Source organism: Ovis aries, chromosome 11, assembly GCF_016772045.2.
Source record: "Ovis aries strain OAR_USU_Benz2616 breed Rambouillet chromosome 11, ARS-UI_Ramb_v3.0, whole genome shotgun sequence".
Taxonomy (NCBI): Eukaryota; Metazoa; Chordata; class Mammalia; order Artiodactyla; family Bovidae; genus Ovis; species Ovis aries.
In genome coordinates this window covers 48,192,634-48,214,781 of record NC_056064.1, presented here as the reverse complement: position 1 = coordinate 48,214,781, position 22,148 = coordinate 48,192,634, and the positions used below count along the sequence as shown (strand labels likewise).

Sequence of the window (22,148 nt, the reverse complement as noted above, 5' to 3'; positions counted from 1 at the left end):
TGAGCAGAGCAGCCACATGGACATGGCAGAGGCTAGCAGTTCTACTGCTTCTCATTTTGTTTAACCTGATTGGGAGTGGATATTTCTGACTGACTTCTAGCTACTCTATATCAGGGTATGTAAACCACGTTTTCAAAATGAAAACAACCTTCCCCTATGTGTGTGTGGATGTGTACGTCATTAAGGGGTTCCCAGGGGGAGCTAGGGTAGGAACCCACCTTCAATGCAGGAAACATAAGAGACACCAGTTCGATCCCTGCATCGGGAAAGTCCCCTGGAGGAGGGCATGGCAACCCACTCCAGTATTCTTGCCTGGAGAATCTGGATAGAGGAGCCTGGCGGGCTACAGTCCATAGGGTCGCAAAGAGTTGGACACGACAGAAGCGACTTAACACACGCGCACATGTGTCATTAAAAGGCCAGCTGGGGGAGTTCACTGGGGGTCTAGTGGTTGGATTCTTGGCTTTCACTGCCATGGCCTGGGTCAGGGAACCGAGATCCCACAAACTACAAGCTGAGCATCCCCCACCCCACAAAAGCCAGCTGAGTCCTCCCACTTCTGCTACTTAAGGGGAAAAGAGATACAGAAGTGGAGGCCAGCACCTGTTGGCTGCAGGGCTGACCCTTCATTCTGGGAGTTAAAATTGTGCACCAGGGTGCTTCTGTACAAGCTAGAGATTGAATTTCCTGTGCTGGAGTGCAGTAGAAGATCCAGTCGTTGGAAGTCTTCGAGGATGGCGGGTTAGAAGAAAGGGAGGGAGTAAATGCTGTGTGATGGATTTGCTCTCTGCGTGGAGCAGAGGGTGGGCAGAGAGTCAGCAGGGAAATGGACGGAGGGGTCAGGATTTCTCCCTAGAAGTCCACTCTAGCTCTGTTCCACGACAATTAGAAGCCACCATTCCCCTACTGGTCCTCCCCTTAGAATGACAGAGCTTTGAGACATTTATATTTAATAACCTCATGTCTTACATGCTAATTAGCAAATATATAATCGACATCAGCTGGCTGTTTGCCACTCCCTGATGACTGGGAATTATTCACAAGTACATCAACCCACCAGGTGAGGCACCTCTAAAGCCCCGGAAGACTTCCCACCGGCATCCCTTCCTGCAAATGCTCTTGTCTCCATGACGATGGTGGGAGTCCTTCTGTTCATTAACAGGTTTTTATTTTAGAAGGAAAACCAGATGAGAGAGAAGGATGCTCTCCCACCTCCATCATCTCAGAGAGTGGTGCAGAGTGAACAGAAAGCACTGGAGGCCACACAGCCACAGATCATTCCCTAAAAGGAACCAGGGACAATCCAGGAGTCGAGTGTGTTTAGAAACTCCAACTCCGTGGCCAGACCTGACCTTGTCATCACTCAGAATTGCTCTTCTCTGAACATCTCACCTAATCCATCCCACTCCAAACTGACACCATGTCTGGTTCTTCCCATCTCTCTTGCCCCGCATGTTTCTTCCAGTCCGGCAGCAGCCCCCTACCTCCACCGCCGCAGATTTCCTTCTATCTCCATCCAACTTAGAACCCACGATCCATCACTGCGACCATCTGTCGTCTATACCTTGCACTGTTTGGAGTTTCTCCTGCTCCTGACCCTGTAAATTCTTCACTCTGGATTCTCCACACGGGACCCAGCTGCCGAGCCCCACGTAACCATCCCTGACATCTAACCCCTGTCATGGTGAATGAAAGTCACTCAGTTGTGTCTGACTTTTTGCGACCCCATGAACTCTACAGTCCATGGAATTTTCCAGGCCAGAACACTGAAGTGGGTAGCCTTTCCCTTCTGCAGGGGATCTTCCCAATCCAGGGATCAAACCTAAGTCTCCCGCATTGTGGGTGCATTCTTTACCAGCTGAGCCACAAGGGGAATGCCTCAAATGCATGGGCCCTGGGCTGTCAGGAATTTCCCCTCTCAATCTGGCAGCTCCCTCTTTCATTCCTCTTGGTGGCTTTTCCAGTTCTTCACTGTTTTCCTCAAGGCCCGGTTACCACCTCCCACCCACTCTCAAGAGACGACTTCGTTTCTCACTTTAGAGTGAAAATAATAGAAACCAGCAGGCAGGAATTTCCTCAACTTCCTGCCCTCCGTCTATGAATGAATCTGCACCCACACCCATTCTTATCTACATCCAGCTTAGGTGGAAGAACAGACCCTCTTCCTCCCCAAGGGCTTCTTCCCTGTCCCTGTGGGCTTCCTGGGACCCTGTCCCATCGGTCCTGTCCTGCCTGGCCTCTTCATTCTCTCTTCTTGGCTCTTCTTCTCAGTCTAGCTCTAGCGAGAGTCTGCATCTCTAGCCCCACCCACACGGCTTTTGTCAGTGGCCTCAGTAACCTTCTGAAGCAGTAGTTCCTGGGCTTGGGATGGTGGCACTTGTGGTAAAGAACCCACCTGCCAATGCAGGAGAAGCAGTTTCGATCCCTGGGTCGGGAAGATCCCCTAGAGGAGGAAATGGGAACCCACTCCAGTATTCTTGCCTGGAGAATCCCATGGACAGAGGAGCCTGGAGGGCTACAGTCCATGGGGTCACAAACAGACGTGACTGAGCATCTGAGCACGGTCAGTAACCTTCTAATTTCCAAATCCCAAGGTATACGTTCAGATCTCTCCCCACTTGGCCCCTGCAGACAACACTCTTCCTTAGGTTTTCATTACCTTTCTGGTTTCTCAATAGCCTTCATCTGGTCAACCTTAAAACATTATCAAGGACTTCCCTGGTGGTCCACTGGTCAAGACTCTGCACTCTGAATGAAGAGGGTGCCGGTTCAATATCTGGTCGGGAAACAGATTCCACATGTCCTGCAGCATGGCCACAAAAATAAATATATAAGCTAGCAACAATAAAAGTTTTTTTTTAAAAATGAAACATTATTGGGGTTCCCCAGGGGTTATAAATGTCCCTCCATAGCTCTTGGGCTTAATTCTGTGGAGGCCAATAATGGTCTATCAATATATTAGTCTTTCTCTGCTAGATCTAGTGCCAAAAGCCCACCATTTTTGCACTTAAAACAAAAAGTACTGTCTTCATCTCCAGTGCTGAGCACACCAGTTGGTACTTACGGAGCTCTCAGTAATTGTTCATTAATGGTGCAGCTTGTGGCACAATGGGTCCCTAACCTTTTTTTTCCATGTATAAGTGGATCAACTTTTTTGTTTTTGTGTACTTCATAACCGTTTCTCCTGCCAAGACAGAAGTGCAGTGTCAAAAAATTGCAGTAAAAATCTTAGAGCATTTTTTTTTAAGTTTCATAAGAAAATCAGGATTGTCTTGAAATGTCACAATTGGGAATGATTCAAGTATACTGGAATCTGTAGGCTTAAACTGAAGCCTGGGTTGTAAGAGAGACTTGGGTGATGGTTGGGGGGCAGGGGTAAAGGGAGGCAGATGCCAGAGGGATAACTTAGATTTGAATTTCTGTGACTTCTATCTCTTCTGTAGGTAGGAAAAATTTAGTTCACTTTGTACTAAACTGTTCCTATAGATACCTGGGGGACAAAGTAAGGAATCTTGTTTGATATTTGAATTTAGCATCACAATCCCTGGCCTTTGTCATTGGTCACTTTACTGAGTCACAGATACTAAGGTCTAACATCACTCTTTTCATTTGTAAGCTCAAAGTACAAGTATATTCATATATATTATTTACTGATTTGGTTTTCTTGCCAGTCCAAGCAGGCAGAATTTGTTATCATCATCCCCTTTTATAGATGAGCAGTCAGAGGCTCACAGGGATTTAATGATATGTCTTGTTCAAGGTCAAACAGATGGTACATTAGAGCAATGGAACTGAAACTCCAAGGCAGTGCTGCTATATTCAATACACTGTCTTTTGGAGAAGTGCAGTGATGTTTGCTTCGTTTGCCTTTTGAACTTAGCTGTCCTGTTTCTGGCAAGAAGGAAGGGCACTTTGGCAGGCACTGGAGCAGGCAGTTAGGAGGCCATGAAGGCTGGCTCTTTCTTAAGCTAGTCTTGTGACCTTGGACACATTCCCAATCTTCTGTGAGCTTCTGTTTCTGCATCTGTAAAATGGAGAAAATAACAACCACACCTACCACACAGGGTTCTTATAAGGTTTCAAATGAATTAATGGGTACAAAGATCTTGACATAGTGTTGGCCCAGAGTAATCTTTTAAAGGTAGAAGAAAGTGTTAATATTATTACAGTATTATACATTTGTTTATTTTTCAAAGCATCCAAATTCCTCACTTTTCAAAAGGAAGGGCTCCTTCTTCGTGTTCATGCTGGATCTTATGGGCCTCCAGCTTGAGGTCAGGTTGACACTATATAAATTAACCTAATATTTATGTAGGGTTTTGCCTGGGCAAGGAAGGTGGAGGCAGGCACTCTGAGATACACCATGCCAGCTTCCCCAGGACCCTTGCAGTGGTACAGCTCCAGGCCCCCTCACCTTCACTGCCCACTCCACCCTCACCAAATGGTGGAGGTTTTAAGGTGTGGCCAAGATGAACTTCGGGCTGTTTCTCTAGTGCTAACTGCCTTTGTTGCACAGTTCCAGATACCCAAGGCTGGAACCCTCTGTATTTAAAACAAGAATTCCTTTTCCTTTGCAAGGGCCAAGGGAAGCAAATAGTGTTCCCAGGCAGTGATGTCTGCAACCCAGAGACTTAATCTTGATGAGGCTGATGAATGTGTGTGTCGAGCTGTTCCTGGCAAACACAACACCCACAGAAATCACAGCAAAAACCAAAACAACTAGCCAGAACACCATGACCACCACCACCAGCTATACGGTTGTTCTTTGGAGGCAGTTTGCTTCTCTTAGAAGGGGTCTAGGCAGAAGACGCTCACTTTCAGGCAGGGGCTTCTGGGTCAGATGGATGTCCGGGACCCCGGGAGGAGGAGAGGCATGTGTTTCGGAGAATGGGCAGGGCTGGATGGCATTGGAACCCAGGCACCTTCCTGGGGTTATGACTGGGCCTGGTAATGGCAACAAGGAAGGGTGTGTTTTGCCATTTAAGTATTTAAGCATTGTCTAGAGAGTTAGAGAACAAGACTGCCTTGTTGCTTCAGCCCAGCCTGGTGCCCTTCAGACTCAGTTCTTGGCATGACCCACTCAGGGAACTGTCCTGAGTTTCTCAGTAGGCGACCTCCACCCAAACTAGCAAATCTCCCAACCATATTACTGGTTTTGGGGATAAAGAATAGCTTATCTTTATTTATGGCAGTTGCACTTGAACTTCATTGCCACGAGGGACTTGAAATAATACGTGACTGCCTGTATGTGGCTTTTGTACCAACACTACCCACATCAGAATCACCTCGGGGGACGGGCGCTGAAAAATACATATTTTCCCCAGGCGCATTTCAGACACATGGAATGTGTGTTAAATGTTTTACAAAATTCTCCAGGGTGAAGCTGGATAATTTTTACGTCAATTTCTGGGACTGGACGGGAACACTTGTGTCGGACGGCCCTATGAAACTCAAATTCCAGTCATTGTGCCAAGCGAGGAGACCCTCGGGACCTCAGTTTCTCTTTCTGACAGAGGCAGGTTCTGTCCCCCACTTGTTGCTAGACTTCAGGAAGCGGAAATTAACAAATGCAAAGTGCTGGGAAGAGCGAAGCTGCCGGACTAGGGAGAGAACAGAAGGTCTCATCCCTTCCAACCCAGGCTCTCCTAGGTAACCCGGCTGCCGCCCCTCTCCCCAGCCCCGTGGGCGGCGGCTTCTTTAACAGACCCGACCAATCGCACACCCATTTCCGCGGCCGCTCTCGGGGCGCTGGTAGGGGCTGGATTGGCCGGGCCTGGCGCGAGGCCGGCTCCGCCCCCGCCGCCCTCTGGTTGGCGGCGGCGGCCGCGGGCGCGGGGCGGGTCCGCCGGCGGGGCGGGGTGGCCGGTGCCCCGGGGGCGGGCGGGCGGCCGGCAGGACAGCGGCCCGAGCCCGAAACGGAGCGGGGTCTGCGGCGGCCGTGAAGCACGGGCGCCGGCGCAGTACAATGAGGCAGCCAGTGGATCCAGGGTGAGCGCTCCCGGGGCCGGGCGGAGCGGTGGAGGGAGCGCCCACCGAGAAGGCCGGGGCTGGGGGCGGCTCCGGCTCCTCAGGGTCCGGGGGCCGGCGGCCGTTGGCGCGGCTGGGCGCGGGGGTCCGGTCCCCCAGGGCCCCGCCCCGCTGTCACGGTCCAGGTTAAGTTGACATGGACGCCTACCAGCGAGGCCCCCGGGCCCACCCTTCTTTCCTCTGGGGGCGGTGTGGGGCGGTCTGGGCTTGACCCCGCCAGGGGTGCCCGCCGGCCAGCCCCCCAGCCTGCCGTCCACGGGCTCCGGGCTCCGCCCGGGTTGGGGAGCACCGTCCACACTCAAACTGAGGGAAAACAGCTTGTGATTTTATGAATGGGGCCCCGGGTTCTGGTCTCCCCCGGCGCTCACGTCGCGAAACGCCTGGAAGTCGAGAACCGCAGTTACTTTTAAGCGGATCTTTTAGAGGCTCTCAGCTCCTCGGGTTGTTTTTCGCCAGCTCTTGGAAATCGCGGGTGGCAGTGGGTGGTTCGCGTGCCTTAGACTTGAGACGACGGCGTTCCGAACGCCGGGGGTTTTGGAAGGTTAACAAGTGACATTGGGCTGAGGCCTAACGCCAGGTGCCCTGCCCGGAGCGCGGGGTGTGACGGCGGAGGCTGTGCTGCTGGTGAGCGCCGGAACGAATCGGTGGGATCAGAGATGGGCTGAACAGCTCCCCAGAACGCTCGGCTGACGCGGGAGTCGGTGCAGGGGAGTTTTGCCCTCTTGAAAATGCCTTTTGGAAAACTTAGCCTTTCGGTGGGTTGATGGTTACTGAAACCATCGGTTGTTATGGTTGCAGGGCATCTAATGTAAGGGCAAAGCCTGTCTCCACCCTCGCTCTTCCTCCAAAGCCGTGAAGTACTTTGTCACTACCGTCTTTAAGAGACGCTGCCCATGGAGGGCATACTTTTTTATTTGGAGGAAAAGCGTGAGCTCCATGAAGGCAAGAGTGCTGCCATATTCATGTTTGAAGTTCTAGGTTGTGACACCTCGACTGCTCTGCGCAGACGTTGAAAAGAACCAGCCTTTCGCATTTTGATGGTTTTCATCAAAGGCTTTAAAGGAGTCCTTTCAGGAGCCTGATGTAAGCTGGGAGGAAAACAATGAGTAACTTTTATATGGAAGCCAATAAGGAAAAACGGAGACCCAAATGGTCCTTGAACTCTGGAATGGGGAGTGTTTGCAGAGTTTAGTTGTTTTTTTTTTTTGACCACCCAGCTAATGAGATCTTAGTTCTGGGACCAGGGATCAAACCAGGGCCCTAGGCAGTGAGCACACAAAGTCCTTACCACTGGACTGCCAGGGAATTCCTGAAAGTCTGGGTTTGTGGATTTAGAGCTGGGTGACACAGTGCAGCTGGTCTCCAGGGAGGTATTGAAAGAGCAAAAGTGCCATTTTTGTCAGCTCTGGTTGTTCTTGTTTAGTCACTAAGTCGGGTTCTACTCTTTGCGGCCCGGTGGACTGTAGCCTGCTAGGCTTCTCTGTCCATGGGGTTTCCCAGGCAAGAATACTGGAGTGGGTTGCTCTTTCCTTCTCCAGGTGATCTTCCTGACTCAGGGATCAAACTGCCTGAGTCTCCTGAATTGGCAGGCAGATGCTTTACCATTGAGCCCCTAGGAAAGCCCTATTAGCTCTTACCCAACCCTTAAGTCATTACAGCATTCTTTCAGATTCTTCTAAAAGTTGGTGATTGAACTAAACTTTATGTAAAACAAACAGCCTCCTGAGATGATGAGGGTAGAGTGGGATTTTTGCCATATGGTTTCTTTTTTTCACATGGGCCTCAGGGTTGTGGGTGGTGGAGAGCTGTGGGTGAACTGGACTTGCCTGCTTTTATCCCCAGGAAAGGTGCTATGCCTGAGAGGAAGGAGATTAACAAACCGATTCAGATAATGGTGGTAATTGAGGCAACTGCCTAGTGGCCCAAGGGCTGGACAGAGGAAGGGGAAGAGAGAGTGCAGGGGTTTTGGTGGGACTAAGGGGACCAGGCCTTGTTGGAGGTTTGAAGAGCAAGTAGAAAGTCATCACGTGAGAGGATTGGAGAAACAGCATTGCCGAGTGTATCGTTTGCATATTAGAGATTATGGTTTTGGGATGAGTCTGGAAAAGAAGTGGGAAAGACTGTTGTTAGTCTTTTAGGTCAGATAAATGTATAGGATGTTTGGGAGTTCTGGTCCCAGTGAAATGACAAGTAGTCAAAAAATATTCACTCAACTAATTTTTGTTGAGAGTTGGCCATGTGCCAGAAACTTTGAGGCATTCTGGGTACGATGGAGAGAAAAGGCAGGTCAGGAGTTTGTTTCTGCATCCATATGACTCACCTTCCCTCCCAAAGCTCATAACTTATGAGGATTTTCTGAAGCTCTTGAAGAAAGAAAGAGGTGAAATGCACAGAATATTACTTATCGTAAGAATGAATCAGGACAGTGGGGAAATCCCGCTGTAGGTCACTTTTGGTATCAAACTGGATCTTCCAAGACTACTTTTCTGTGTCAGATTTGGTATCTCTTCATCCTCATATCTGTTGATCAGTGTCTTTTGATGGTGTTGCTGCTGCTGCTGCTAAGTTGATTCAGTCGTGTCCGACTCTGTGCGACCCCACAAATGGTAGCCCACCAGGCTCCCCCGTCCCTGGCATTCTCCAGGCAAGAACACTGGAGTGGGTTGCCATTTCCTTCTCCAATGCATGAAAGTGAAAAGTGAAAGTGAAGTCGCTCAGTCGTGTCTGACCCTTAGTGACCCCATGGACTGCAGCCTACCAGGCTTCTCCGTCCATGGGATTTTCCAGGCAAGAGTACTGGAGTGGGGTGCCATTGCCTTCTCTCTTTGATGGTGTTAAGTTCTTTTTAACCTTTTCCTCTGTCAATGAGTTTACTCAGAAGTTTGGAAGTCAGGCAGCTGTCCCTGCCCTCCAGGTGCTTCCAGTTCATTTTCTTTGCCTGAGTGGCCCTCAGGGTCAGCTTTCTTCTATCTGATCCTGATTCTCACCAGAGTGTCCCCCTGGGGAATTGCTGAGGTCACAAGAAATTGTTTGTTCTTTAATTCTGTCCCAAAGCGAAAGGTGGCTGGTATAGAAAGAGCATTTGCTGAATTCCAGCTCTGCCATTGCTGCTTTCTCTGTGTATATTGGGTTGGCCATAAAGTTCATTCGGGTTTTCCCATAACATCTTATGGAGAAACTTGAACGCACGTTTTGGCCAACCCAATATATCCTCTTTTGTCCTTGAGCAGCCCTCTAAGGGAGACAGATGCTGGTAGCCTCAATGTTGGACTTCCCAGGTGGTGCAGTGGTAAAGAATCCACCTGCCAATGCCAGAGAGATGAGAGATGCAGGTTCAACCCCTGGGTTGGGAAGATCCCCTGGAGTAGAACATGGTAACCCGCTCTAGTATTACCTAGAAAATTCCATGGACAGAGGAGCGTGGCAGGACAGTACATGGGGTCGCAAAGAGATACGACTGAGTGACTGAGCGGGTAGGCGTGCGCAGGCACACACACACAGAGTCTCAATTTACAGGAGAGGAAAGTGAGAGCAGTTCAGTAGCTTGCCCAGGGCATAAGCTGCTTAGTTGGTGGAACAAGATCGTAGTTCTCTGACCAAGGATTGAACCTAGGCCCTCAGCAGTGAAAGCAGAGTCCTAACCACTGGGCCACCAGGGAATTCCCTGGAACAAGAACTTCAGTCTAGGACTTTGTGATTCCAGATGGATGTTTTCCGTAGTATACCAGTTGCTTTCGCAGAAGAAGACAGGCAGGTTATCCTAGTCTAGCACAGTGCCTTCTTGGACGTGTGGAAGGTCAGGTTCAGAGAATTGCCACAGTTGATGTGCTCATGGCGGGGCAGGTCTTAGTGCCCTGTGCCCTGCCTCTTTGTCAGGTATGTTTTTGGGTAATTCACATGACTCTTGGGAAATTTGAGTTTACTGCCATGAAAAGGTGGCCAGACTTACCAGGTCTATATCCCAGTACTTCTATTCACTAGCTCTGTGACCTTGGGCAAACTGTTTTCTCTGTATACCTCAGTTTCTTTATCTGTAAAATGGAACAGTGTTTACATTTCCACAAACGTAAGACAATACACTTTGTCTCATCTTAACATTTCTGAAAAGAAAAGAGAGTGAAAGTGAAGTTGCTCAGTTGCGTCTGACTCTTTGTGACCCCATGGACTGTAGCCTACCAGGCTCCTCCGTCCATGGGATTTTCCAGGCAAGAGTACTGGAGTGGGGTGCCATTTCTTTCTCCAGGGATCGAACCCGGGTCTCCTGCATTGTAGGCAGATGCTTTCACAGTCTGAGTCACCAGGGAAGCCAAAGTATCTTTTAAATCTTTGAGGTCTGACAGTTGCAGTTGGCAGGACTTCCTTTCTTCGTACATAAAATAACGGTGTCCTAGTGGGGTCCTAGGCCAGATGAACCACACTAGTACATTCTCTGTTGGTAGTTGTGAGGATTACAGCGTGAGCCAGGAACATGTACACGTGAGGCTGTCGAATGACAGAACGTAAGGTTAACTGGTAGGTGGCTCTGGAAGAAAGCTAGGGAGCGTCTTGTAAGATTTGCCACTCGGAGCCCAGGCAGTAATCCACAATCTGTGGGCTGCAGGAACATTTTCCAGTTTGTGTGGAGCTCTGTCCTTTGGCTGACTCTTGTCCCCGTGAGAAGCATTAACTTCAGGAGCTAACCAGCCATGGACAGACAGCTCCCTGCCTGTTCATTAAGTTCTTTGTCAACTTCAAATCCCAAGTTAAAAATAACTATCCTTATGAGAAGTTTGGAAACCTGGGCTGATGTGAATACTCTTACGTGTGAATTTGAAAGCACCTCAGGGTTTTGTGCAAGATTCCATGTTGCCTCTGGCCAGGCTCCTTGTGATGCTTAATTGCATCGTGTGACGCGTCTGTGCAGCCCCATTCATCAGAGGGGTGCTCGGAGGCAAGTACGGAAACCCTGAGTTTCTGAGTGAGGTGCATAGAGCACTGCAGTTGGTATTAAGAGGCCCGCTGGCCGTCCTGGGGGTTCTCCAGTTATGTGTGTCTTGGGCACTTCATTCCCCTACTCTGGACCTTGAAGTTCTCTTCAAAGTGAGGACTTGATTTCCTAGTCTCCTCCTCCCGCTCCCTCCAATACAGTGTCATCGATTATGTGAGTTTATGAATTTCAGGATTTGTTTGAAGGGAAAGGACTCCTGAAGTCTCAGGTGGCTGTTTGTGCTAGTACTTTTGTAATGAGAAACATGGGCAGGTGATGAAACAATAAGAGTAACTGTCATTCATGGAGAACTGATGTGTGCCAGGCACGGTCCCCACTCCTCAGCCTCACATCACCCTGTGAATGCTTATGCGCAGTCGTGTCTGACTCTTTGTGACCCTATGGACCGTTGCCCCCCAGGCTTCTCTGTCCATGGAATTTCCTAGGCAAGAATACTGGAATGAGTTGCCATTTCCCTACTGCAGGGGGTCTTCCTGACCCAGGGATCAAACCCCAGTCTCATTCGTCTCCACTGGCAGGCAGATTCTTTACCTGTGTGCCATCTGGGAAACCCTTACGAATAGTAGACCCTAGTGTCAATCTTTTTCTAAGGTGAGAAAGCCGAAGTTCAGAGTTAAGTAACGTGTTCAGGATCATGCAGCGAGGACAAGGGCTTACGGCTGGGACTAGAGCTCAGGCTTATGTTGCTCCCCATCGTGAGTTCTGTGGTTGTATCGGGTGGACCCTGCCTCATTTTGAAATCTTCTAAGCCATGTGCCCTGGACGTTTTCTCAGTTCAAAAAGTGAGATTTCCATTTGCTATGGGGTCATACATTCCCAGCCTCTTACTGTGTACTGACCCCAGTTTATATTCTGAGTTCTCCTTTAAAACATCTGCTGTGTGTTGGGAGAACTTTGTTAAATTTAAGGACGAACCCTATGGGAGCTGCAGAAGACTTAAGTCCTCTTTGGTTTTTCTTTGGTGAACAAAAGCCACAGGCCAGGCCCTGTGAGCATAGATAGGACTGTTGAGAGAAGAATCTGGCCTTTCTGTGAAGAAGCTGCTGGAGTGGCTGACGGGTGGGCTTTGAAACAACCTAGGGACCTTTGTTGGGTTAGCCCAGAAGATTGGTTCTAACGGCTTCCCCTAAAGAGATGATTGGACACACTGAGCCTCTCCCGGGCTTATCCTAACAGTTGAGACCAGGACAGGGCAATAGGAGCCCTCTTCAACTTGTTTAGGTTTTGAGATTTAAACCCCCCCGCCCCACCCCAATCCTTGCAGGATTATTCCTGCAAATAACCTTTGAGAATCCCAATATGCATTTCATAAGTTTCATTTCACGTTTGTTATTTAAAGCTGACATAAGCTGGCCTGTTCTCTTTCTCAATTTTAAGTCCTTTCTTACACTTAACGTTGTCTTTTAAGCAGTGTTCCCCAAGATGTATGTATCATTTGGGGCTGGAAATACAAAATTAAAAAATCTTACCACTGAAAGGACTGACTGAACAGCGATCATCATTCATTAAACAAGTATCTCTCTGAGTGTCTGCTGGAGCCAAGCATTGTGCTTAGCATTGGAAAGAAATCCAGTGGGGAGCGAAACAGATGTGTTCCCTGCTGGCACACAGCACATTATGTAGTCTAGACAGTAAACAAGTCAACTGATGTGTGTGTCGTATACATTAAATTGTGAGAAGCTGGAAGTCTCCTTCCTCTGAGGGGGGGAAAAAAACAGGCCCTGAGAAAGAATAAAGGGAGGGAGCCAGAGCTGGGAAGGCGCCTCAAGGGAGGGAGTGGCTTGTGGCCCGTGTGGCTGTGGTGAGGAGGGGCCGAGAACATTTCTTGCAAGCCCCTTATAGACTTGCTTATGAAAAGTAGGCACAAAATTAGATGGCCAAATAATCTGTGTATTTACTGAGAATATAACTGCATTGAGCAATATATAAGATATATATGAAAGAAGCTTCCCAGGTGGTGCAGTGGTAAAGAATCTGCCTGCCAATGCAGGAGACTCAAGAGACACGGGTTCAATCCCTGGGTCAGGAAGATCCCCTGAAGAAGGAATTGGCAACCCATTCCAGTATTCTTGTCTGGAAAATTCCATGGACAAAGGAGCCTGGGCAGGTTACAGCCCACGGGGGTAACAGTTGGACACAACTGAGCGTGCGCACACGTGCACACACACACACACACACACAGTCACATACACCACACGCACACATGAAAAGCATAAGACAGTCTTCACAGTGGCTTGTGAAATCTTGGTCCCTTTCTTCCTCACAAGGAATCACATGGTTATTTTCAACATCCCTGGCAAATAAAATATACACCAACCCCTAACTATGAGACTAACTAAAAAGCACTATTTTTTGGTGTATATTAAGTCCAGATTATAGCTGCTGCTGCTGCTAAGTTGATTCAGTTGTGTCCGACTCTGTGCGACCCCATAGACAGCAGCCCACCAGGCTCCGCCGTCCCTGGGATTCTCCAGGCAAGAACACTGGAGTGGGTTGCCATTTCCTTCTCCAATGCATGAAAGTGAAAAGTGAAAGTGAAGTCACTCAGTCGTGTCCGACTTTTAGTGACCCCATGGACTGCAGCCTACCAGGCTTCTCCGTCCATGGGATTTTCCAGGCAAGAGTACTGGAGTGGGGTGCCATCGCCTTCTCCAGATTGTGGCATTCACTTATAAAATCAAGGAGGACACAGCTATATATTGAAAGTCTCTGTCCGTTAAACTTTTGTGTGTGTTTTAAGGAGAGTTCAAACCTGCAGAGAACCTCGTAGCAGCACCTCTGTGGAACTCTTTCCGACAGACCCTTCTGCAGTGTTGAGAATGTGCTCCATCTGATATGGTGGCCTCTAGCTGCCTTGATTATCAAACACTTGTGAGGTGGCTAGTGCAACTGAGAAACCGATGTTTTAATCTTAATTTTCAGGTAAATAGCTCTTATGTGGCCACATTGATGGTGTCGTAAACCCTGGAGCTACACTGTTCAATCTCTGCGATAGGAAAAATCCTGCAGAAACTAATTTGAGAGAGAGCACAATACTTGTGTAGGTCCCGAACTCAGTATATTTTAGAGAAAAGGAGTTTGATTATGTAGAAGGAAGAATTGCCTCTTGGGGTTCATGGTCTTCCTCTGAGAGCACGGTTTTGGCAGCTCAGTAACCTGAGAGGTTAGATTTGATGCGGGATGTCTTCCAGGGCTCAGATCTTATGGAAGAAGGAGTGACTCTCTCCAGTGCAAAGCGCTTGTGCTGCTCTTGCATCACAGAAGCTTTCTAAGAGGTAGACGGGAATCTGTTGAGTGGCTCATATGAAGGTTTCAGGTGGTCGAGTGACCTTACTCTTGGTAGCTGCATTCACTGCAGGGGGGTTTAGAGGTTCAGAGGAGACATGCCAAGGGCCTGGGCTCTCTTAGTCACCTTTTTCCTCCCCAGCACATAGTACATGCTCAATAAATATGTTTCAAAAATGGATGACAGCTTTTAAGAATGGATGTAAGAGCAAGTAAGGAGAAGAGCTTTAAATTTGTCTAGAAATTCTGAAAAATAGGTGCCAAAGGAAGTGAGTGTAATACCAGTGAGCTGCAGAGTGTGTACAGCCAGTATTTGCTGCCGGAGGTAATTGACATTTCTCTTCACTACAAATGCAAGCTGGCTCTTATCTCGTCCGTTACCAGGTGCTGTTATTTGCATCTCTTAAATATCTCTTGAACGGTTCTCTTTCTCTTCAGCTTCACTGCCACCACTCTAGTCCAAACAACTCTCTTGGTTCTGAAGGCGGCAGCGGCCACCCCCCTGTTCTTCCCACAGCCACTTTCCCTCCGCTCTAATCTCTTCACCCCTCGGCAGCCGGAGTGGTCTCTTTCTCTTAAAAATTCCTAATATGATCACACCACATCCTTGTTCCCAATCCTAGGAAGGCTTCTTGTTGCTCCCAGGATAAGAGCCACACTCTGAACCTGGTCTGAAAGTCCTGTGTGATTCAGCGCCCCCTGCCCGCCTCTGCTGCGGCCTGGCCCCAGGCCTCCCGTCTCAATTAATTACAGTCCGTGACCCTTCTGTTCCCAGCTGGAAGGGAGCTCAGCCTTTCAGGAACTGACCCACCGGGCATCTCCCTCTTCAGGAAGCAGCTCCGCCTCCTCACCTCGGTCCCCTTTTCTCTCTTGTTCTTTACACCACCTCTCGCTGTTGTTGTGACGTATTCTTTAGGAGACATCTGCTTTCCCACTTCTTCTGGGAGGGCAGGGACCTCATCCATTGTGCTCGCGATTATATACCAGTGCCTCGCTCAGCATCTGACCCGCTGCATGAGCTTCTTAAACGTTTGCTGGGTGAGTGAATGAGTGAGTGAATGAATGCAGGCACATTAGGAACATGCGAGAATGCTCTCTAACACTTGGATTTATTGGAAGGGTTGAATGGTTTTTAGAGCAGGATAACCTGAGAAGGGAAGTGGCCAGGCTGGGGGCTGAGGTTGGAGGGATAGTCCATGGGAATCTGTGGTTGGAGCTGTCTGGTGGGTTTAGCGTTGCCTTACAGGAGAAACATGTCTTGACCTGTACTTGAAAAGCATTTGCCTGCCAAGTTAGGGGTGGCCCCCCTGTCTGACTTCCTATCCCTGCCCTCGGGAGGCATCACTCTCACTGAGTATATGCTTAGTTGCACTGGGCTCCGATTTAAGAACTGGTTGGAGTCTTCCATACACAACCCACAGACGGGGATGTGGTAATCCCCCTGTCTTTCTGGAGTCGGGATTCTGCCCTGTTCATCTTTGTCTCTCTTTCCTCGCTTTCCACCATGGCTCTTACTCCCATCGGCACCCCTGGGCTGTGCCCCACAGGTGGTGGTGCTACTCCAAAGTCATGCCAGGTGGGTCCTAGAAAGAGTTCTTGACAGTGTGGTCCTCAGTCACCTCTGACTCTGCAACCCCATGGACTGTATGTAGCCCGCCGGGCTCCTCTGTGAGATTTCCCAGGCAAGGATACTGGAGTCGGTTGGATAGGTTGCCATTTCCTCTTCCAGGGGGTCTTCCTGACCTGGGGATCGAACCTGCGTCTCCTGCATTGGCAGGCAGATTCTTTATCGCTGAGCCACCTGGGAAACACTCTCGGCAGCAGTGGGAGGGGATTCTAGTTGTGCCTGGTCCGGAAGAGACTTGCAGCCACTGGGAGGAACAGAGGCAGCTGCGTTCAGTCCTGCCCCTGCCGGTGAGGAGACGCCCCCTTCCTGGGCCACTTCTAGCTGAGGGGAGGAGCCTGCGGGTGCTCATCAGATGCTCTTGTCATGTTGGAGAGACTCATAGGGGAAACCTGGATCTTCACCAGAAACTATGAATTTCTAGCTGGGAAATGGAAGGACTTGGCAGAGATGGTGGTTATATTTCTTCTATAACTTTTGTGATTCTGAAAGAGAACTGGGATGTTTTCTCAGTTTGATGGGATGTCACTAGCTGGTTTCGTAGGTAATGTGTGTTTTTGTTTTTATTTTTGGAAGGAAGGGACTGGTTCCCTGATCCAGAGCCTCCAATAACCAGAGAGGAGGTATTTCATGAAGACCAGAGTGATATGACTTCCGGGAGTCTTGCAAGTCTGGTTAAGAAGGCTTTAAGCTGAATATTAAGGGGACAGAAAAGTGTCCAGGAAAATGGCAGAACCAGAGACTATAGAGGCCTGTGTGACTGGGAAGCAGTGTGGGTCCAGAAGTGGTGCCCAGGAGCTCCCACGTGGGAACTGGCATCAGCTGGTTGAGAACGCCGCTGGTGGAGGGTGAACAGGTGATGCCTCCATGCCCTGGAAGCCTGAATAGCTCAGCCGGGTAACTATGATCTGGTGGGAGGGAGGATTAGAATAGAGCCAGGTAGTGTGGGTACACCTGGCTCTAAAAGGAAACCCTCTGCGAGCTTCACTGTGTGCCCTGATCATGGAAGGCTGGCGGGGAGCGTTTGAATGATGATAGAGCAGAGGCCAGGTTATGTCACTGTGGGACTCTGCCTGCCAGACTGAGGAGGCAGTGATTTTTTTTTTTTTCATAGACAGATTTTAAAACATGCCTCCTGGCAGGTGTAGTGGACCAAGCAGATGTTTGTATAAGGTGAATTCCGTTCAGAGTGGGCCATGTGGTAGATTCTAACCCTACCTTGCTGATCATTTTACCTCTGAGAGCAGGTAAAGGGGTGTGTGTGTGTGTGTGTGTGTGTGTGTGTGTATATGTGTGTACAAATGCGGAAAACCTGGTTGACAGTGAGGACAGGGGGAAGCCATGCAGACAGCAAGGGGGCCTGTGGCTGCGGCCAGCAGTAGGCAGAGAGCTCGGGGTAGGGGAGGCCGGCTCCACGGTGCCTGCTCTCCACCCTGCAGTCACTGGGCTGAGCATCTCCTACCTCATTTTGTTGCTTCCTTTGATCAAATTGAGGGACCTGCTCCTCACCTGAGCTGGAAGGGAGGCCATCTGTGTGTCCTCAGCGTCCAGATGTCCGTTAGAAGTGACCTCTGGAACATTAGCCCAGGGCAGTGACTAGTCTGTGTGGCCTCTGGTGGGTTTCCCGTTCCCCCACCCAGGTTCAGGACAGAAATAGTGGGGTCTCCTAGTACCTGTGCTAGGAAGTCTGAAGGGAGCCGTCCTCAGGGAAGGTGGAGCTGTGGGCTTTGGCTAAGTTCACAGGCAAGATCGAAGTGGAAAATAAGTCAAGAGTAGTGGAAAGCCCAGGGGAAAGGAGTTGCTTTTGTTTTAATTTCCCAGGGTAGGCTAATGTCTGTGGGGAGGTGATGAGTGGTATTCGATCCTGATGGGGTAGGTTATAGTAAAGCAGGAACATTAATTTTTTTTTTAAGGCTAAAACTCCCAACAGAAATGACTATTGATCATGCTCTGAGCCTGAAACCAAACTCATTTGGTCATTTGAGCTTTTGTCTTCAGGCTTGACTGTGATCGAGAGGGGTGTTGGCAGAGGCTTAATAGCCTGCAGTGAAATTTTGTTTCATGAGGTCTGATTTGTGGTACGAAAATCTCATAGAAGGAAAGAAGCACAATTTGAGTTTCTGAATTAGGTGATAAGAGTCACTTTTGGCAGCACAGGGAACAAGTACAGGGCCCAGGGTTTTCTGGGGCAGATGGTCAAGAGGTTCTTCCAACTGTGTAAATTTATGATGCCAGAGTGTTAATCTCACAGATTAAAATATAAGACATGTTTAAAGTATATACATTTTTGACCCACAGCTAAGAAGAAATCTTCCAGAAACTGCCAACCTAACTGTTTTCTGAAACCTCCCTCTACTGGGGCTTGATGAGAATTTTAATCTTTCTGTGTTATCTGTCAGAATTGTTGACCTGTTATCTTCAGTTTCCCTTCCCAAAAACGCTGTCCTGCCTCCCCTGGGCTCCTCCCAAGTGTTGCAGTGGGGTCTCCTGGCCTCTCCCTCACTGCTGCGCTGAGTGAGCACAGAGCAGGTGAGCTCTGGTAATTGGTTAGTGTTGAGTGAGAGGGGTGCTCAAGCTCAGGAAGAAAGGAGTATTTTTTTGGCCACATTTTTCTGTTTTAGGAGTTCTTTTCTATAGGTGAGCAAATTGGTACTTCAAGCATGAATGAGAGGTTTTTGGTTTCTTGTTTTGGCAATAGTGCGACAGGGGCAGGTATGTGGTTCAGCCCTGCCGGCCCCTTTTCCTGCCTGTGGTTGTGGGCGTCACATCAGTATCTCTCAGTGGTGTGATGCTGTTGCTAAGGGAGTGGTCTGGCCAGACAAGTGGGAAGCCTGGAGACTGGCTTTAGAACCCCTCCTCCAATCACCGTGATGATTTCAGGCCAGATTCTCTGAGGCTTGAGAAAGGGCTTGTCAAATAGGTTATCCCCATATTGAGTTAGTATGGGCTAACTCCAAGGATCCCTTGAGCATTCAGCAGATGACGCCGCTCAGAAGACAGAGGCTGTGCTTGGGGACTGTCACTGGGAGGCCTGGACTCTCTCAGTGAGTGTCAGTCTGCTGTATATCTCCTAAAGGAAGTCCTTACCCACTTTGCCATTCTTTGTTTAAAGATGGCATTTCAAAAATCTTAAAGCCGGTATTTGAACAGCAATTAAACCTGATAAATTCTTAATTATAAAGTGGTTGAAAGTGAAAGTCACTCAGTCCTGCCTGACTCTTTGTGACCCCATGGACTATACAGTCCATGGAATTCTCCAGGCCAGAATACTGGAGTGGATAGCCTTTCCATTCTCCAGAGGATCCTCCCAACCCAGGGATTGAACCCAGGTCTCCTGCATTGCAGGTGGATTCTTTACCAGCTGAGCCACTGGTTAGATTCTTTTTTCCCAGGTTAGTAGTTTATAAGCCAACGTGCCAGTTTTTCTATTTTTCTTTTTTAACTAAAGTATGTTTTGGAATTTTCATTTGTTTTTCTATTTGGGGCCTATTTGTGGAGTGTGTAGAAAGTAACCAGCTGTTTTCCCAGTAAGGTCTTGGTTCCAGGAGTAAAAAGTCCTGGTGACGCTTTGGGAGGTGCTAGACCAGTGTTGTCTTCCTAGAGCAGAACCTCAGCCTTCTCGGACGGCCTACAGAGCATGCACCCACCAACCAGAGGGGTGTGGATCAAGACACTACCACCCCCCCTTACTAAAAACAGTGTACTGAGTTCTTTCAGCCAGGGTTTTTAACTTTGGGCTGGGGAAGGGAGAAGTCTTTGTCTTCTCACAAGTTGAATGTGAAATCTTGTGGGCATTTGTGCGTGTGCGTTTGGCTGCAGTGGCAGTGATGGTGGTGGTAGGCCTGGGTGGTGTTGTTTATCAGGTTAAGGAAGAACTCCAGCTCTAAAGTTTCTTTATGTTTCGTCTAAAAAGCTCTGAAGCCAGGTTTTTAGAAAGGAGGGACCGATTCAGAGTAGAGGGAGAACCTGGAACAAAGGCTCCAGGGTCCCAGCAGCTGGGAGTCTGTGCGTGCAAGCCTGGCTTCTTCTCACCAGTCATGCCAGGCTAGCCTGGACCCCTGAGATTCTCTTTCCTTACTGCTGGCCTCTTTGCCCTCCTCAAATCCTTAAGATGTCCTTTGTGGGAGAGCACTGGATAAATTTGTCCTCTGAACCAGGTGTCTTATACCAAGATATCTTCTCCTTGGTTTTCCTTAGTCAGTGTCTTTTAATCAGTGCCCCAGTCTCTCCCCTCAACCCCCTGAATTCTCACGGGGCTTCTCTTTTCTTGGGTTCATCTCTTTTATACCACCTTTTCTTCCTTCTGTTTTTATCCTAATGCCTTCTAAGTTAATCTTTTCCCTCTCACGGGCTTTTCTGTTGGGTCTGGTGATTCTTGGTCTGCAGCCAGAAAGGGGGCCCTGAAGTAGAAAGAGAACTGAGACTCTGAGCCTTGCAGCCTTGTTCGACTCTGCCCCTTGGGTCTCAGCTTACCATTCCTAGCCTGAAGTCCAGCAATCTCCTCTTGCAGCCTCTAACTGGTCAGGAACCCCTACCTGCCCTCCCTGTCACCGGCTCCCTTCTTTCCTTGTGGACCTCCTGTGTGTCCTAGGATGTGAGCTCTGCTTATGAAGGTATGATTCTGTTTTATATGCCTTATTCTAGTTTTGCTAGAGGCAGAAAAGACAGAAGAAATTGCTCTCAGAAGGACCGTTCTTGGGACTTGCTTGGTGGTCTAGCAGTTGAGACTGTGTGCTTCCACTGCCAGGGGCTTGGCTTGTGTTTGATCCTGGTTGGGGAACTAAGATTCCCCCATGTCATGCGGTGCAGCCAAAAAATTAAAAAAAAAAAAAAAAAGACCGTTCTTGCAGGGGCGGACCAGTAGATGACAGCACTGGTGACATGAGCGTTGTTACAGCAGAACCCTGTTACATTCACAGTCAAAGGTGATCATCAGCTACCTCTGGTAGTCTGAGTTTCTTCCCCTCTCTGAATTTCTCTCCCAGAGTTCTGGGGGGTCAGGGATCTGGCCCGGAAAGGGGTCTTGGAGGAAGGTCTTCTTCTCTTGCTGCTTCTGAGGATTCGGTAGCTCCCCGGCAGTACACACCTTCATGTGAAGGTGGGCATGTGATCCAGGAGGCTCTGCTTGGGAAACCGGATCTCTTAATTGATAGAGCCAGCTCCTGGGCTAGTAATGCAAGCTGTTGGTAATTACAAAAAACCTACCGTGAAACTCATCTAAAATTAACGAAGAGTCAGCACTGTGGATTGTAAATACAGAGGAAGTTATGGCCCTGGCTCTGTTTCTCGAAGGTGAATTATTTCTCACCAGCCCCTAAGTTTTCCTTCTCCCCATTGTACCTGGGACCCCGGTCAGTTTACCTCCCTCCGCCTCTGCCCCATTTTAATGGAAAGCTATCCAGAAAATGCAGTGCATTCCCAAGCCAGCTGTTTGGGATTCTCCGTTCCACCTTTCTGTGAATGCAGAGAAGTGAAAGGTCTGTTTACTGTTTAAAGAAAACAGTCAAACACGTGGGAAACAAAAACTTGGGAGTGAAAACCTGCCTGATGAACAGAACGTGTCTGCTTTTCCTGACTTCGATTTTTTAAAAAGGAGGACTGTTCAATACTTCATTTCGTGTGTATGTCAGCATGTGAAGCTCTCTAGACCGCCGCTTACATATGCCATGATTGATGGCTGAGGCATTTTGAGGTTAAAATCTCTACTCCTTTCGCAACATGTACTTTACAGGCATACCACCCCCCCCCGCCCCCCTTGATTTAATAGGCAGGATCTCTGGTCTATATGACTTGAAAAGAAACTGACTAGTCCATTTAAATAGATTTCAATTAGGATAATGGCTTTGAGACATCTCACAATGGTACATTTTCTAGACTATTTAAGATAGAATTGTCAAATTATAGCAAATAGAATTAGAAATTATTTTACAATTTTCTCAGCAGATTGTAATTTCCCCTTTGGTGTATCTAAGTCATTCTGGAAATAATAGCATAAAGGTACCTTTTTCTAAAAACTTGATTATTTTCCAAATGCAGTGATACCTTTTGGTTTGGAAGAAATGCTAGAGGGAGATGGTAGTCCAGGAGAACAGTAATTTTCAGCCTTTCGTTGTACGTTTGGTCACATTTTTGGAATAAAGACCAAAAATTGCCATTTGTGTGAAAGAACATTGGTAACTGGGTACACGTGAAATTAGGATGAGATTTTAGAGTAACAAAGTCACT

General features: G+C 48.6%; 1 protein-coding gene across 4 annotated transcripts in view; it reads left to right on the top strand.

The window, feature by feature from the left end:
• Positions 1 to 5,893: 5,893 nt before the first annotated feature.
• The window catches only part of TEX2 (testis expressed 2), a 111,088-nt gene continuing 94,833 nt past the window's right edge, over positions 5,894 to 22,148 (top strand). For all 4 annotated transcript variants that reach the window (XM_060395772.1, XM_042256179.1, XM_042256178.1 and 1 more), the window contains exon 1: positions 5,894 to 5,988. The gene's annotated coding sequence lies outside the window, so the exon portion shown is untranslated. The remainder of the gene's footprint in view (positions 5,989 to 22,148) is intronic.